Source organism: Bos indicus x Bos taurus, chromosome 15, assembly GCF_003369695.1.
Source record: "Bos indicus x Bos taurus breed Angus x Brahman F1 hybrid chromosome 15, Bos_hybrid_MaternalHap_v2.0, whole genome shotgun sequence".
Taxonomy (NCBI): domain Eukaryota; kingdom Metazoa; phylum Chordata; class Mammalia; order Artiodactyla; family Bovidae; genus Bos; species Bos indicus x Bos taurus.
In genome coordinates this window covers 37,817,694-37,836,320 of record NC_040090.1, presented here as the reverse complement: position 1 = coordinate 37,836,320, position 18,627 = coordinate 37,817,694, and positions in this window count along the sequence as shown.

Below are 18,627 nucleotides of genomic sequence, written 5' to 3'. Positions count from 1 at the left end.
GTTCCTTGGAGTCAGGAGTTCCCTGGAGTCAGGGTTTGGACTTAAGCCTCCTGCTTCCAGTTATGGGTCTTATTTTTACAGTAGTTTCAAAACTTCTCCTTCTATACAGCACCACTGATAAAACATCTACGTTAAAGATGAAAAGTTTCTCTACTGTGAGGGTCACTCAGAGAGGTTCACAGCGTTACATGGAGAAGAGAAGAGGGAGGAGGGAGTTAGAGGTGACCCAAATGAGATGAGGTGGAATCAATAGTGGAGAGAGTGGGCTAGCCAGTAGTCACTTCCTTATGTGCACTCCACAACTGGACTGCTCAGAGATGTTCACGGAGTTATACAGAGAAGAGAAGAAGGAGGAAGGAGACAGAGGTGGCCAGAAGGATAAAAGGGGGGAATGAAAAGGGGGGAGACAGATCCAGCCAGTAGTCAGTTCCCTAAGTATTCTCCACCGTCTGGAACACACAGAAATTCACAGAGTTGGGTAGAGTAGAGAGGGGTTAGGGAGGAGACACAGGCGACCTGGTGGAGAAATAGGAGAGTCCAAAGGGAGAGACAGCCGTCAAGCCAGTAATCTCGCTCCCTAGTGAAAAATGGGTCCTGAAGATTGGGTTCTTAAAGGTACAAAATTGGTAACAAATACATAAAAGCAAAAATTAAAAATCTAGAGTAGAGTTTGGAATTTCAAAAATACAATGTTAAAGAAAAGAAGAAGGAAAAGAAAGAGAGAAAAAACGAACAAAGAAAAACAAACAAGGTCGTGAAACTTATAAAGAAAATACAGGTACAAAATTGATAACTAATACCAAAAAGCAAAAATTAAAAATCTAGAGTAGAGTTTGGAATTTCAAAAATACAATGTTAAAAAAAAAGGAAGAAGAAAAATGAAGAGAGAAAACAAACAAACAAGAACAAACAATGTCGCAGAAATTATCAAGAAAATACAGGTACAAAATTGATATCAAATATCAAAAAGCATAAATTAAAAATCTAGAGTAGAGTTTGGAATTTCAGGTATACAATGTTATATAAAAGAAGAAGAGAAAGAAACAGAAGAAAGAAAAAAAAAGTCACAGAAATTATTAAAAAAACTATAGGTACAAAATTGATAACATATACCAAAAAGCTAAAATTAAAAATCTGCAGTAGAGTTTGGAGTTTCAAAAATACAATGTTAAAGAAAAGAAAAAAGAAAAAAACAAGATCAAAAAATTATAAAATATATATATATGAAGTTTGCTGAAGAAGAAAAAAATAGGGTTGGTTTTTTTTTTGCAAAGTAATAGGTTATAAAAATGATAATTGAAGGAACAATAGAGGACTTAAAATTTTTAAAAAAAAGAAAAGAAAGAAAGAATGATCGTAAAAATAGTAAAAATATATCTAGGACTTTCTCTGGTTTTGTTGTGAGTATTGTGGTTTCAGTTTATTTTTGGCTAGCTCCTTGGTCCGACTTATATTTCTCAAGATCTATAGGCCCCTTCCTATGTAGTCCGCAGTAACGACGGGGTTTTAATCTATTGCCTGTAGCTTCCAAGGCGTTTCCCTCTGTTATAGCTTCTTCTGTTTGCTGGTCTCTTCAGTGTCTGGTTTCCGCCCTGACACAAAGGGGAGGGTGGAGGACACTTTTTTTTTTTTTTTTTTAGGCTCACTTGTTCAGTCGCGCTGTGGGGAGGGAGGGAGGGATGCTGCAAACAAATGATACTGGCGTGCGCTCGCAGTGTAACCTTGAGGTAACCTTTCAAGCTATGTTATTTCCAGTGCTCTTACCTGGGACTGGAACATGTGGTAGAGGTTTGATGAAATGGTCTCCTTTGGAGACAACAGGGCAGAACTGCCAGAGATATTAAAGCCTGGCATGGGTTCAACCCATTATTTCATACTCTTATTTCTTCACCTTTTTCACCATGCCCAGTGGTGTTCAAGAAGCAGGACCAAACAAAATAGTTAGATTCCATGCTCTAGGAGTTTAAAGTCTCAAAGTGAAATGAGATGCTGACACAGAACCCTGTAGAGCATAACAGTCAACACAGGAAAATTGAAGGTGTAAGGAAGATCAGAGATGAGGAGATGGAAGGAGAGGATGAGATCTTTGGATGGCATCACCGACTCAGTAGACATGGGTTTGGGTGGACTCTGGGAGTTGGTGATGTACAGGGAGGCTGGCATGCTGTGGTTCATGAGGTCTCAGAGTCAAACACGACTGAGCGACTGAACTGAACTGAACTGAAATTTTAAAGATCTCTTTGGCTTTATTCAATGAATCATGTACTAGTCAGAGTCCAATCTGGTAGACAGAAGGGATCTATGAAGAGCTATGCTGCTCCTGCTGCTGAGTCGCTTCAGTTGTGTCCAACTCTGTGCGATCCCAGAGACGGCAGCCCACCAGGCTCCCCCATCCCAGGGATTCTCCAGGCTAAAACACTGGAGTGGGTTGCCATTTCCTTCTCCAATGCATGAAAGTGAAAAGTGAAAGTGAAGTTGCTTAGTGGTGTCCGACCCTCAGCGACCCCATGACCTGCAGCCTTCCAGGCTCCTCCATCCATGGGATTTTCCAGGCAAGAGTACTGGAGTGGGGTGCCATTGCCTTCTCTGCTGAAGAGCTATACAGTGAAGTAATTTCTTAGACAGAGGAGAATCTTCTCACTTAAACTGAGAAGATTCCATGGAGGAAAAAAGCAGAAGTAAATGGAAAACAGGAAAACAATATATTTAGAGCTCATTATTATAGAGACCTGGAGGAGGGCGTGGCAACCCACTCCAGTATTCTTGCCTAGAGAATGACTATGGCCAGAAGAGCCTGGAGAGCTACTATCCACAGGGTTGCAAAGAACTGGACTCGGCTGAATGACTAAGAACACACGCACATTATAGAGACCACCGTGGCAGAAGATTGTAAAGGCCAGGGAAGAAATTTTGGTTGCCACAGGAATGTGTCTTTTTAATACAATTTAGCATGATGCTAAGAATAAACTCGACTAACATCAAAAACTGAACTTGGAGGAAATACCAGTCTAAAGTAGATAATTTGCAGGTTTAGAGTATATATGTTCTAAATAGATGGCCTGGATTGCTGTGAGGATTTTAGCATTTGCCCCATCATCTTTCACTCTTTAAAGTGCCCCATTTTAAAAGCAAATCATGTGGTCACCATAGTTTTATGGGGCTGAAAATCAAGACTGTAGTGGAGCTGTCCTGTGTCTACTTAAACTGAAACTACATTCTCTAGAACTTCCTTCCTTGTGTTATTAATAGTTCAAGGTTAGTGTAAACCACAGAGATATTTTGTGTGAGATTTAGAGGGCAGAGCTGAAGCAGCAGCTATATTCTTTGTATTCTTCTTCTATGTAGGAAGTTGATTAGGGACCTATCTCAACTCACAGAGGGTTTCACTGACTCACCTTGTAGATGTGGGGCAGTGGATCAGTTGACCACTCCATCAATTCCCATCCAGCTCCCCTCCTTCATGTTCACTGACTCATGAGCCAGGTAGAAGTTTAATATCGTGACCAAGGATACCAGCTTCTTTTGTAGATTACCTGAATTATCAAAGTCAGGTAATTGGAGGCTGTAAGAGACCACAACAGTCTATAGTTCATCCTCATGAATTCTAGTTTATGATTATCCTCCCCCATGTCATATTTATCTTTCCTCCCCATTTATCTCTCTTCCCCTATGACTTAGGCCCATCACTAATCACAGAGGCAATAGTCATACTGCTTCATGAAATCAAACCCCTAGAATAAATCCCATATTCCAAATTATTCAAAGTTGCAGTTTCCTTTTAGATAGAACTCTGATACAGTGCTTGATAGACAAAAGAATAATTTACATATAAATTGACCAGATGGCCTTTTCGTTATAGGGGACTGGAATGCAAAAGTAGGAAGTCAAGAAACACTTGGAGTAACAGGCAAATTTGGCCTTGGAGTACAGAATGAAGCAGGGCAAAGGCTAATAGAGTTCTGCAAAGAGAATGCACTGGTCATAGCAAACACCCTCTTCCAGCAACACAAGAGAAGACTCTACACATGGACATCACCAGATGGTCAACACTGAAATCAGACTGATTATATTCTTTGCAGCCACAAATGGAGAAGTTCTATACAGTCAGCAAAAACAAGACCGGGAGCTGACTGTGGCTCAGATCATGAACTCCTTACTGCCAAATTCAGACTGAAATTGAAGAAAATGAAGAAAACCACTACACCATTCAGGTATGACCTAAAACAAATCCCTAATGACTATACAGTGGAAGTGAGAAATAGATTTAAGGGACTAGATCTGATAGACAGAGTGCCTGATGAACTATAGACGGAGGTTCATGACATTGTACAGGAGACAGGGATAAAGCCCATCCCCAAGAAAAAGAAATGCAAAAAAGCAAAATTGCTATCTGAGGAGGCCTTACAAAAAGCTGTGAAAAGAAGAGAAGTGAAAAGCAAAGGAGAAAAGGAAAGATATACCCATTGGAATGCAGAGATCCAAGAATAGCAAGGAGAGATAAGAAAGCCTTCCTCAGCAATCAATGCAAAGAAATAGATGAAAGCAACAGAATGGGAAAGACTAGAGATCTTTTCAAGAAAATTAGACATACCAAGGGAAAATTTCATGCAAAGATGGGCTCAATAAAGGACAGAACTGGTAGGGACCTAACAGAAGCAGAAGATATTAAGAAGAGGTGGCAAGAATACCCAGAAGAACTGTACAAAAAAGATCTTCACAACCCAGATAATCATGATGGTGTGATCACTCACCTAGAGCCAGACATCCTAGGACGTGAAGTCAAGTGGGCCTTAAAAGCATCACTACGAACAAAGCTAGTGGAGGTGATGGAATCCCAGTTGAGCTATTTCTAATCCTGGAAGATGATGCTCTGAAAGTGCTGCACTCAATATGCCAGCAAATTTAGAAAACTCAGCAGTGGCCACAGGACTGGAAAAGGTCAATTTTCATTCCAATCCCAAAGAAAGGCAATGCCAAAGAATGCTCAAACTACTGCACAATTGCACTCATCTTACACTCTAGTAAAGTAATGCTCAAAATTCTCCAAGCCAGGCCTCAGCAATACATGAACCATGAACATCCAGATGTTCAATCTGGTTTTAGAAAAGGCAGAGGAACCAGAGATCAAATTGCCAACCTCCACTGGATCATGGAAAAAGCAAGAGAGCTCCAGAAAAACATCTATTTCTGCTTTATTGACTATGCCAAAGCCTTTGACTGTGTGGATCACAATAAACAGTGGACAATTCTGAAAGAGATGGGAATACCAGATCACCTGACCTGCCTCTTGAGAAACCTATATGCAGGTCAGGAAGCAACAGTTAGAACTGGACATGGGACAACAGACTGGTTCCAAATAGGAAAAGGAGTACATCAACGTTGTATATTGTCATTGTGCTTATTTAACTTCTATCCAGAGTACATCATGAGAAACGCTGGGCTGGAGGAAGCACAAGCTGGAATCAAGATTGCCAGGAGAAATATCAATAACCTCAGATATGCAGATGACACCACCCTGATGGCAGAAAGTGAAGAGGAACTAAAGAGCCCCTTGATGAAAGTGAAAGAGGAGAGGAAGAAATTGGCTTAAAGCTCAACATCAGAAAACTAAGATCATGGCATGCGGTCCCAACACTTTATGGCAAATAGATGGGGAAACAGTGGAAACAGTGGCTGACTTTATTTTTCTGGGCTCTCAACAAAGGTCTGTCTAGTCAAGGCTATGGTTTTTCCAGCGGTCATGTATAGATGTAAGAGTTAGACTATAAAGACAGCTGAGAGCCGAAGAACTGATGCTTTTGAACTGTGGTGTTGGAGAATACTCCTTAAAGTCCCTTGGACTGCAAGGAGATCAACCATTCTAAAGAAGATCAGTCCTGGGTGTTCATTGGTAGGACTGATGTTGAAGCTGAAACTCCAGTACTTTGGCCACCTGATGTGAAGAGCTGACTCATTTGAAAAGACCCTGATGCTGGGAAAGATTGAGGGCAGGACAAGAAAGGGACGAGAGAGTATGAAATGGTTGGAAGGCATCACCGACTCAATGGACATGGGTTTGGGTGGACTCCGGGAGTTGGTGATGGACAGGGAGGCCTAGCATTCTGCGGTTCATGAGGTTGCAAAGAGTTGGACTCAACTGAGCGACTGAACTGAAATGAACTGACCAGTGAAACCAAGGGGTCATTTAGAGTGAGAGACAAAGTAGATGAGGAACATTGTACAACAGTGCCATAATGAATTATTGTATGCATGTCTGTATGAGTTTTGATGAGCCTGCAAATCCAACAGAGGAGAAGTGCATCCAGGTTTGCAAAGGAGGGAAACTAGAAAAGTGCTCTGTCTTGAAAGTCTGTGGTGTTTTAAATAAGCAGGAAGATTGTCACAGGCTCTGTTAAAAACAAGACTGATCAGTTTAGTTCAGGTCAGTCACTCAGTCGTGCCCAACTCCTTGTGACCCCATGGACTGCAGGCTTCCCTGTCCATCACCAACTCCCGGAGCTTACTCAAACTCATGTCCATTGAGTCGGTGATGCCATCCAACCATCTCATCCTCCCTTGTCCCCTTCTCCTCCCACCTTCAATCTCTCCTAGCATCAGGGTCTTTTCAAATGAGTCGGTTCTTTGCATCAGGTGGCCAAAGTATTGGAGTTTCAGCTTCAACATCAGTCCTTTCAATGAATATTCAGGACTGATTTTCGTTAGAAAAAAAAAAAACAGGCCCTAAATTGAGTCATTCATGCTAATCTTATACAGAAAACTGAGACAGTTATAGTTTGGCTTTCCCCAAAAATAGTCTAACACCATGCAATCAGGAATTGCCTGATCAGCTTGGATTAGGCAATCTGCCTGATAAATTCTACCCATTCCCTAGAAGGAAATTAAGCTTTTAGTAACCGATCTGCTTCATGCCCAGTTCAGCTTCCTTGTTCCTTTTCCCCTCTGTCTATGAAATTACTTCACTGTATAGCTCTTCAGAGATCCCTTCTGTCTACTAGATTGGACTCTGACTAGTACATGATTCGTTGAATAAAGCCAAAGAGATCTTTAAAATTCACTAAGTTGAGTTTTGTTTTTAACACTCCTAAGGCTAGTGTAAAGTGAAAGTGTTAGCTTCTCAGTTGTGTCCGACTCTTTGTAACCCCATTAACCAGCCCTCCAGGCTCCTCTGTCCAGGGGACTTCCCAGGCAAGAATACTGGAGTGGGTTGCCATTTTCTTCTCCAGGGGATCTTCCCAACCCAGGAATCGAACCTGGGTCTCCTCATATTGCAGGTGGCTTCTTCCTGACCCAAGGATCAAACACAGAATGGAGTGGGTTTGACAAATGTGACTAGAAAAATATGGTATATCATTTAGGAGTATATTTGTCAATTAAACATACTTTACATAAAATAAAAATCCAAATGTACAAAAATCCAATAGAAGTGACAAATATTCTGAGTAACTTACACTGTTTCAGTAAGAAAGACCTTTTAATAAACCAAAAGCAGGCAATATTAAGGAAAATATTAACAGATCTGACTTCATATCAATTTAAAACTTTTATGTGCTTCCCTAGTGGTTCAGATGGTAAAGAGTCTGCCTGCAATACAATGACCCTGGGTTCATTTCCTGGGTCAGGAAGATCCCCTGGAGAAGGGAAGGCTACCCACTGCAGTATTCTTGCCTGGAGAATTCAATGGACAGAGGAGCCTGGCAGGCTACAGTCCATAGGGTCCCAAAGAGTTGGACACAAGTAAGCGACTAACACTTTCACTTAAACTTTAAAATTTTTATATAGCAAAAATGGACATGAGTTTGAGCATGCTCTGGTAGATGGTGAAGGACAGGGAGGCCTGACGTGCTGCAGTCCACGGGGTCACAAAGAGTTGGACACGACTGAGTGACTGATCAACATAGCAAAAATAAAGCAAAACAAGAACAATTACATTTAAAGTTACAACAAAAAGGAAAAAATAACAATATATAATAAAGACAAAAATTTGCCATCTTTAATATATAAAGTTTATTTAAAATAAGTAAACATGAAAAATAAACACATCAAAAGGAAAATGAGTAGAATTTAAAATGCATATCCAAAAAACTGAAATAAAAATCATAAATAAAATATAAATAAATCTTAAATATCATTAATATCAACATAATTTTAAACTGAATAATATGAAAACAAACAACAAACATAAAAACAAACAATCATGTCACTTTTAACTAGCACCTGTACTGGTAATAGAAATATAAAGCAGTACACTGGAAGGCAATTTCATGATGTGTATCAAAAGCCTTAATAAAGGACATGCCCTAGCAATTTTACTTGTAGGATTTTATTCTAAGTAAATATATAAACATATACAAGCTAACTATGGAAAAGTACTGGTCATAGAAATGTACATAAAACAAAATGTGAAAATCGTTTAAAAGTCCATTATTAAAAAAAAAAAGTCCATTATTTTGAAGATGCTAAGCAGGAAAACAGTCTATCTCTTCAATAGGATTTAATACAGAAATTAAGAAAAATGAGACAATGCCTTGTACATCTATTAGAAAAATATGAACACACGTTAAATAAACATAGCAAGGTACAAATAGCTGTGTACAATGTGATCCAATTTTGTTAAAATAAACGATTACTATTACATATGGTCAATATCATTGAGGCACATTCTGTGTTCTAGCTACTATTATAAAAGGTAGGGACTCAAGTGTTAAAACAAAGAAACTTATTTTTATAAACTTTTTTATAAACTTTCCAATGGAAAGAGACAATAAATAAACAAGGATATAAATAAAATGTTCAGTTCAGTTCAGTTGTTCAGTCGTGTCTGACTCTTTGTGACCCCATGGATGGCAGCATGTCAGGCTTCCCTGTCCATCCAGCACCAACTCCCAGACCTTGCTCAAATTCACGTCAATCGAGTCGGTGATGCCATCCAACCATCTCATCCTCTGTCATCCCCTTTTCCTCCTGTCCGCAATCCCTCCCAGCAGCAGGGTCTTTTCCAAGGAGTCAGTTCTTCACATCAGGTGGCCAAAGTATTGAAGCTTCAGCTTCAGCATCAGTCCTTCCAATGAATATTCAGGACTGATTTCCTTTAGGATTGACTGGTTTGATCTCCCTGCAGTCCAAGGGACTCTCAAGAGTCTTCTCCAAAGCCACAGTTCAAAAGCATCAGTTCTTCAGCACTCAGCTTTCTTAAGCTGAGCGCCAGTCCAACTCTCACATCCATACATGACTACTGGAAAAACCATACTTTAGACTAGATGAACTTTTGTTGGCAAAGTAATGTCTCTGATTTTTAATGTGCTGTTGGGTTGGTCATAGGTTTTCCTCCAAGGAGCAAGCATCTTTTAATTTTGTGGCTGAGTCACCATCTGCAGTGATTCTGGAGGAAAGAAAATAAAGTCAGCCACTGTTTCCATTTTTCCCCATCTATTTGCCATGAAGTGATGGGACCGGATGCCATGATCTTAGTTTTTTGAATGTTGAATTTTAAGCCAACTTTTTCACTCACCTCTTTCACTTTCATCAAGGGGCACTTTAGCTCCTCTTTGTTTTCTGCCATAAAGGTGGTGTCATCTGCATATCTGAGGTTATTGATATTTCTTCTCCTGGCAATCTTGATTCCAGCTCGTGCTTCATCCAGCCCAGGATTTCGCATGATGTACTCTGCATAGAAGTTAAATAAACAGGATGACAATATACAGCCTTGAGATACTACTTTTCCAATTTGGAACAGTTTGTTGCTCCATGTCTGGTTCTAGCTGATGCTTCTTGACCTGCATACAGATTTCTGAGGAGGCAGGTAAGGTAGTCTGGTATTCCTATCTCTTAAAGAATTTTCTACAGTTTGTTGTGATCTACACAGTCAAAGCTTTGGCATAATCAATAAAGCAGAAGTAGATATTTTTCTGGAACTCTCTTGCTTTTTTGATGATCCAACAGATGTTGGCAATTTGATCTCTGGTTCCTCTGCCTTTTCTAAATCCAGCTTGAACATCTGGAATTTCTCGGTTCACCTACTGTTGAAGCCTGGCGTGGAGAATTTTGAGCATTACTTTGCTAGTGTGTGAGATACAGTGCAATTGTGCGGTAGTTTGAGCATTCTTTGGCATTGCCTTTCTTTGGGATTGGAATGAAAACTGACCTTTTCCAGTCCTGTGGCCACTGCTGAGTTTTCCAAATTTGCTGGCATATTGAGTGCTGCACTTTAACACCATCATCTTTTAGGGTTTGAAATAGCTCAATTGGAATTTCATCACCTCCAGTAGTTGTGCTTGTAGTGATCCTTCCTAAGGCCTACCTGACTTCACACTCCAAGTGTCTGACTCTAGGTGAGTGATCACAACATCATGGTTTATCTGAGTCATGAAGATCTTTTTTGTATAGTTCTTCTGGGTTATTCTTGCCACCTCTTCTTAATATCTTCAGCTTGTTTGGTCCATACTGTTTCTGTCTTTTATTGTGCCCATCTTTGCATGATGTTTTCCCTTGGTATCTCTAATTGTCTTGAAGAGATCTCTAGACTCTCCCATTCTATTGTTTTCCTCTGTTTCTTTGCACTGATCTGCACTGATCACTTAGGAAGGCTTTCTCATCTCTCCTTGCTATTCTTTGGAACTCTGCATTCAGATGGGTATATCTTTCCTTTTCTCCTTTACCTTTGGCGTCTCTTCTTTTCTCAGCTATGTGTAAGGCCTTCTCAGACAACCATTTTGCCTTTTTACATTTCTCTTTCTTGGGGATGGTCTTGATCACTGCCTTCTGTACAATGTCACAAACCTCTGTTCATAGTTCTCAGACACTCTGTCTATCAGATCTAATCCTTTGAATCTATTTGTCACTTCCACTGTATACTTGTAAGAGATCTGATTTAGGTCATAAATCATATGTTAGATGATGACAAATGCTAAGAAAAAAATATAGCAAAGTAAAGAAAGTAATGAGTGCTGGGCATATAAGACTGCTATTTAATATAGGGTCATCAGGAAATACTTTTCCAGGTACAGTGAAATATGAGCATAATTCTGAAGAAAGTGATGGAAACAAAAAATTTTTTCAGACAGAGCAAGAGCAAAGACTCCAAAGATGGAAGCAGGTGAGGTCTAACAAGGAAGCCAGTATAGTTGTAACACACACACACACACAAAAAACAAACAAAAAACAAGGGAGAGAGTGGTGACCAAGGAAACTGACATAAGGCCTTGTGGGACATTGTAGGACTTGCTGCTTTTGTTAAGAGAGAGATGGGAAGCTCTTGGAGATTTCTAAGGAGAGGAGTGACATCTTACTTTTTATTTAAAAGGGTCATTCTCTTATTAAAATGTTCATACTGTGTGAATAGACAGAGAAAATGAGGTAAAGTACAATGACAATGACAACTCAGGGGAGTAAATTAGAAGACTATTGCAACAACTCAGGAAAGAGATGATAACAGCCTGTATTAGGATAGCACTTAGTGCTACACATGGCCTGTGGCCTAATCCAGGATATATTTTGATAGTAGAACCAATAAGATTTGTTGAATTGAATCAATATCCCAGACCTCCCAACATGTCTGCGATAATCTGATTGAGAGTTCAAAAATATTCCCCTAAAATGGTGTCCCAGATTACATCAACTCTAAGTTTCTATTTGACCAAATTAGCAAAAATCCTAGATCTGCTTCCCCCTCATATCTGACCCCAAACCCGAGGGATACCTTTAGTAATTAGTAATCTCTTCTAAAGTTTTCAATATTCATGAGTGGTACCAGAATGCAACCAAATCCCTTTCAGAGCCAGCAAAATCCACGACTGCTCCCATATTACTGGGAGCTCTTCCCTAAGTTCATTCTTACTACTTCCATGGTGGACACTCCAAATTAAGCTTCTGACTTAATTTCCCTTTGCATTCTTCCTGGCTATTCTGAAAATTCCTCAGGTTCTTCTGAAATGGAAGCCACCCTATATCCCCAACAACTGTAAATTTTCTACATTTGCTCTTCTAGATTCATACCGATGGATTCTAAAGTATTCAATATCATCAATTATAAAACTTATCCTAATGTCTAGAAAGGCATAGTAAGTTCTCCCCTTGGCTTGGTGATGGAAGAATCCTTGAATTCCATGTTCTGTTTCACACAGTGTGAAAGTCAAAGTTAGTCGCTCAGTCATGTCCAACTCTTTGCAACCCCATGGCCTGTGGCCTGCCAGGCTCCTTTGTTCATGGAATTCTCCAGGCAAGAATACTGGAGTAGGTAGCCATTCCCTTCTTCAGGGATCTTCCTGACCCAGGGATGGAACCCAGGACTCCTGCATTGCAAGTGGATTCTTTACTGTCTGAGACAACGTCAATTTTTCACAATCAGTTTCAGTATCCCCATCTGAGACTGAGATGGAGTTTACACTGGAGATTCCTTAAAGCAGAACTTAAATGGGAAGAAGAGATGGAAAGAACTAATATTCTGAGCCCCTATCTCAGGTTAAGCCCTGGAATTCTCATTTCATCAACACAATGAAAAGTCTCAAGAAGAAATGTTACTGAACTTTTATAAACCTGAGTCCATTAGCACATGTAATGCCAATCTACTGACACCAAGGTTTGGTGAAGGAAAGTGAAAGGGAAAGTCACTCAGTCCTATCTGACTCTTTGCAGACTGTACCCATGGACTGTATGGTCCATGGAATCCTCTAGGCCAAAAAACCCGAGTAGATGGCTGTTCATTTCTCCAAGGGACCTTCCCAACCCAGGGATCGAACCTAGGTCTCCCACATTGCAGGCTGATTCTTTACTAGATGAGCCACCAGGGAAGCCCAAGAATACTGGAGTGGGTAGCCTATCCCTTCTCCTGGGGAATCTTCCCTACTCAGGAATCAAACCAGGGGGTCCCACACTGCAGGCAGATTCTTCACCAGCTGAGCTACAAAACACGCTGCATTTATTACAGAGCCATACAAGGGGTCATATCGGCTCAAAAGGTCCAGATTCCCCAGTAGATTTCAGAAAAGACTTCCTTTTTTTTTTTCTTTTTTTTAAAGGTAAAGTGAGTGAGAGAATCACAGGTATGTGATAAGCTTGTGTATAATTCTCTGATTGGTTGATGGTGATGTAACAAGTTGGTGTCATAGGGGTTAATACCATGAATCCTCAGACTCCAATAAGTCTGGGGCCATGTTCTCATAGTCATAATGCTGTTAACTTCTTACATCTGGTGGAGGTTTTCTAGTATTTGCAAAACAACTCAGGAAGTTGTATCAGACACCATTATCTAAGTACTTCAAGAAGAAACTAAAGGTCCTGTGACTGCTATGTGGCTGATCTGTTGTTTGAATTGTTACCAGTTCTCCTGGCCCAGCTGCTATTTTTTGTTACTACAAATTCACAGTCTTTAAATCAAGTCTTGAGCCAGCCTTTTGTGATTCAGGAGAGACCTGGGAGACTAAAGCTTTTCTACAAAGAGGCAGATGGAGCACATGGGAGGGTGGGCAGTTTGGTTTTGGGAAAGCCCTATAGGGTCCAACTTAGTTACTGAAAAACTGAGAAAGATTAAATGTGTGACCAAACTCCTTGGAAGGAAAGTTATGACAAACCTGGGTAGCATATTAAAAAGCAGAAACATTACTTTGCCAACAAAAGTCCGTCTAGTCCAGGCTATGGTTTTTCCAGTAGTCATGTATGGATGTGAAAGTTGGACTGTGAAGAAAGCTGAGTGCCGAAGAATTGATGCTCTTGAACTGTGGTGTTGGAGAAGACTTGCGAGTCCCTTGGACTGCAAGGAGATCCAACCAGTCCATTCTAAAGGAGATCAGTCCTGGGTGTTCTTTGGAAGGAATGATGCTAAAGTTGAAACTCCAATACTTTGGCCACCTCATGTGAAGAGTTGACTCATTGGAAAAGATTCTGATGCTGGGAGGGATTGGGCACAGGAGGAAAAGGGAACAACAGAGGATGAGATGGCTGGATGGCATCACCGACTCAATGGATGTGAGTTTGAGTGAATTCTGGGAGTTGGTGATGGACAGGGAGGCCTGGCATGCTGAGGTTCATGGGGTCGCAAAGAATCAGACACGATTGAACGACTGAACTGAACTGAAAGTTTGCATAATTAGAAAGTAACAACAGTGGAGTTTGGGTCCACTTTCCATGTAAATACATACCTTTAAGAAGACTAGTACTGATAGCCATCCCCAAACTTGACAAATCAGCCCAAATTTTTATATCCCTGTCATCTGCAAGGATAATGCCACCTAAATATTTGCTTAGAAATTCATGTTTTCTAAAGGGAGTAGACTGGAAGTAGGGTCAGACAGCAGAAGCAGGAAAATCTCAGGGTTCACACAAGAAGATGCTCTTCCTTTCTACCTCTACCTAGGGCTAGCAAAGCCCTACTGGTTGCAGCTGGGCCCTGCCCTGAGAGGTAGGGGGAGAAGTCCACTGAAGGCAGGATCTGATGCCTCTGTGTCTTTCCCTCTGTAATATTGTTATTTATAATGAGAAATATATAAGTAATCTTTGTCCCAGTTCACAAAACAGGTTCTTGAAATGCTTATAAATTCCTAAGTAATAAGAATGGTAGAAGCACTTTTGTTTCAATGAGGCAACTCTGGTTGTGTCCCTGGATGGGAAATGGTCACCAGAAAAACAAAGCCATGATTAGAAGTTTCATATTTTCAGGCCTCCACTTCCCATTCTCCAGAGGGGGGCTGGAAATTAACTTAAAGATAGATGAATCCTATGTGAGAAAGCCTACATAAAATCCCAATAGCATGAGGTTTGAAAGGCTTTCAGTTTGGTGAACACATCCACATACACCAGGAGCAGGATGGACCCCCTACTCCACAGGGACAGAACCCACCAGACCTCAACCTATGTATCTCTTTATCTGTCTGTTCATTTGTATCTTTTATCATGTTCTTTACTCAACTAGTAAACATAAGTCTTCCCTGAGTTTTAGAAGTTGCTCTAGCAAGTACATCAAACCTGAAGAGGCAGCTTTCGGGAACTTCTGATTTATAGCCAAGTCATACAGAAGTTGAGGGTAATCTGAGGATCTACTGCCTGAAATTGACATGTGAAGCCAGTGGCAGTCTCCTGGGACTGAGCCCTTAAACTGTGGGACCTGACAGTACATTCAGAAAGATACACAGTGTCAGAATCAAGTTAAATTTTAAGACACCAGCTAGTGCTGCAGAATTGCTTGTTGTGGGGAAAGCCCCACACACATCTGGTGTTGAAACAAAGGAAAACTGTTTTTTGTTTGTTGTTTTTCTGAAACACCTAGGTTGCCTGATTTTTTTCCTCCTCTTCTTCCTCTCTTTTGATGGGATACAGTGCAGGTGACCCAACATGTGCCACTTAGGTGTATAGATTATTTCAACCTGAAGGTAAGGAAGTTCCAAAAGACTCAGAAAGAAACTTTGAACTTCTACCTAACTGCCTAAGAGAACAGAATATAGAGCCTGTTCCAGGAGGGAGATACCACTAAAGAGAACTATACAACACTATACATAACTATAGTATACTATGAACTAGGTGTGCTAAACAGGGAGGAACTTAGCAAGGCCAGTTTGATCAAAGTCCTCTCTGTGTCCTATTCTCTCTAGATTGACCAGCGAACACTTGTTTAACAAACATTAAATCTCTATGTTTTCCTGTGAATTACTTTACTTCCCTTTGAAGTCCCAGACTCCTACCTCTTTCTCCTTAGTCCAGTATGATTTATAAATGTACCTCACCTTGCCTTACTATCTTTCAAATTTCTCATGCCTATGTTAATTCTCCAAACATATGTATTAAATTTAGTTTTGTACTGTGAATGTCTTATGTCATTTTAATTATCTGACTAGCCAAAAGAAATAAAAGGGGAAAAAGAAAAATACCACCACCCCTTTTTTTGTTGTCAAGTATCACCCACCTGATTTCAGAAGAGGCCAACAGAGTCCCTTAACATACATATTCTCTTAGTCAAAGAAGAGCCAATTAGAAGGAAAGAATCAGGGGGAAATGTCAGACAAGAGAGACCCAGTGGTCTCAGCTGCCCTTTTCTCTGTAATCAATGGGTTAGAGATGGATTGGTTCATGCCAGGATTTTTAGTTGAAGCTAAAAGAAGGGCTGAAATTAGGGTGAAGCAAGTGAGGCAACCAGACGACAAAATTTAAGTCTCTCTCACTTTCAAGTTCCCTTACAGCCTAAACTCTTCTCTTGCCTCACCCGAGTTCCAGCCCTGGGTGCTTGGTTCTCTCTAGTATCACTGTGGAGAACTGGGTGATTTCCTTTTTCCTCAGTTTATTCAAAATAAGGCTACTGCTGCTGCTGCTAAGTCGCTTCAGTCGTGTCTGACTCTGTGCGACCCCATAGACAGCAGCCCACCAGGCTCGCCCGTCCCTGGGATTCTCCAGGCAAGAACACTGGAGTGGGTTGCCATTTCCTTCTCCAACACATGACAGTGAAAAGTGAAAGTAAAACTGCTCAGTCATGTCTGACTCTTAGCGACCCCATGGACTGCAGCCTACCAGGCTCCTCCATCCATGGGATTTTCCAGGCAAGAGTACTGGAGTGGGGTGAATTTTTCAAAGAGAACTTAAGTTAAAAACTGGCAATAAAAAAAGAAACAAAAAAGCCCAGAGAAAACATCTTTCAAAAAACACTCACTAGTCATTGAACGGAAGTTCATGTTAAAAACAAACATTTCCTGGAATTGAGAGAAAAGTGAAAAAGAAAGCGAAAGTCTGTTTCCTGTATTGGTCGTTGACATGGAGTAATGGGAGGTAAATGTGTGGTGAAATAAACTTGGTTTCAAATCCGATTTTATTCTAAGGGATTGCTTTTACTCCATCACTAATTTATACATTTACTGAAATCTTACCATGTACAGAAAGTTTACTCACTCTGTGAGAGAATCTGAGGTGCATCAGACTCTATGATCTCTAGACCAAAGCATAGCAATAGAGAAGACACGGGCACTGACACAAAGCCCAGCACAAGAACGCAAGAACACGCACGTACACAGAAACACTCAGAGGTGCAGACTGAGCAGTGGAGGGAACTCCGCTACTAAACACACGTCCCTTGATAGTTCTTGTTCTGACAGATTTGATCATCAACAAATTGTGTGCTGGGGAAAAGAATGCATACGTGAACGTCTACTTCAGGCCAAGCACTGGGTGAGATTAACCTACCTCATTTTATCCTCATTAATATTCTGCGAGTGGATGGTATTACTGACACAAATTCATTCCACTCCTCGACTGCTCCTCATTACTTAGGTCACCCTCTCCACACTCATAAGCAAATATAGCTAGGAACTGCTGGATCCTGGACTCAAACTAATGCCTGACATGTAAACTCTGGCCTACTAGAAAACACTTTAATTCCTATTCTAAAAGTAGGAAAAGGGAAGTCTTATTGGAAGGGTACCATTCCAGCCCTTCTTATACCTTCCTTGTGTCTCATGTCACTCACTGAAATAGCTGTTAATATTCTCACATAAAACTGAAGAAACAGGCTCATACAGACCAATCATTTTCTTATTCAATCATGACATTTTGTTCATCTATATGGTTCATGCACTATGTGTGGGATACAAAGATGAATAAGACAGATCCCCCACAACTGGGAGGAACAAAGGGAGGTGGGATGTTTGAGGTTTGGGGGATGGGAGAAATGAGGGAGACAAGCAGCAGTTACAGAGCAGCACACTGTGACGGGAGCATCAGCAGGTGGAGTCAGTGCTCTGAGAGCAGCACAGACAGCTCAGTACAGGCCCGTGTAGGGGAGATGGACAGGTGCACTGGGTGTGGAAAGGGGAAATATGAGATGATGTCAGTAGAATTTCTAGAGGTCCTGGGAAAACTGAGCATGAGGTTCACCTCCAAGAAGACATGTGCAGACATACACAGCTTGAAACAGAGGAACAATGGAGCAGGCAGTACCATTTACAAGCAAAATTATAATGAATTAAATCATGGGGTAAGATAATAATCAATGAAACAAAATGCTTTACATGAGATGTGTAAGGGAAAACAGATTTTTAACATTACTCAAAAGCTCTGCTTCCCTCGTAGCTCAGTCAAAGAATCCGTCTGCAATGCAGGAGACCTGGGCTCAATTCCTTGGTTGGGAAGATTCCCTGGAGAAGGAAATGGCAACCCACTCCAGTATTCTTGCCTGGAGAATCCCATGGACAGAGAAGCCTGGCAGGCTACAGTCCATGGGGTTGCAAAAGTCTGACATGACTTAGCAACTAAACTACTACAAAAGTTCTAATACAAAATTAGAGAACAGTAAAATTCTCTTTCTCACTATAAACACACAGTATGCTTTTAAGAATTTAGCTCATGTTAGTGTTGATCATCCACATCAGCTAATACAATTGTGAAACTTTGTTAATTTTCAAATCAATCACACAGCTAGAAGTAAAGCAGTTAAAGCAAGTTCCCTGAGGAAGACATTCTATCGTGCCCTTGTCTCTTTTCTGAAATTTGGTCCCTATCCTGCTTCTCCCATGTTCTTTACCTGGTGCTCACCCCCGGCCACCATAAAGAAACATGCACACACACCACTCCCCCCAACATTAGTCTTCTATTTACAATAACCTTAACACCCAGGAATCACAATGTGAACACAATTACAAATCACAATTATCTAATCAC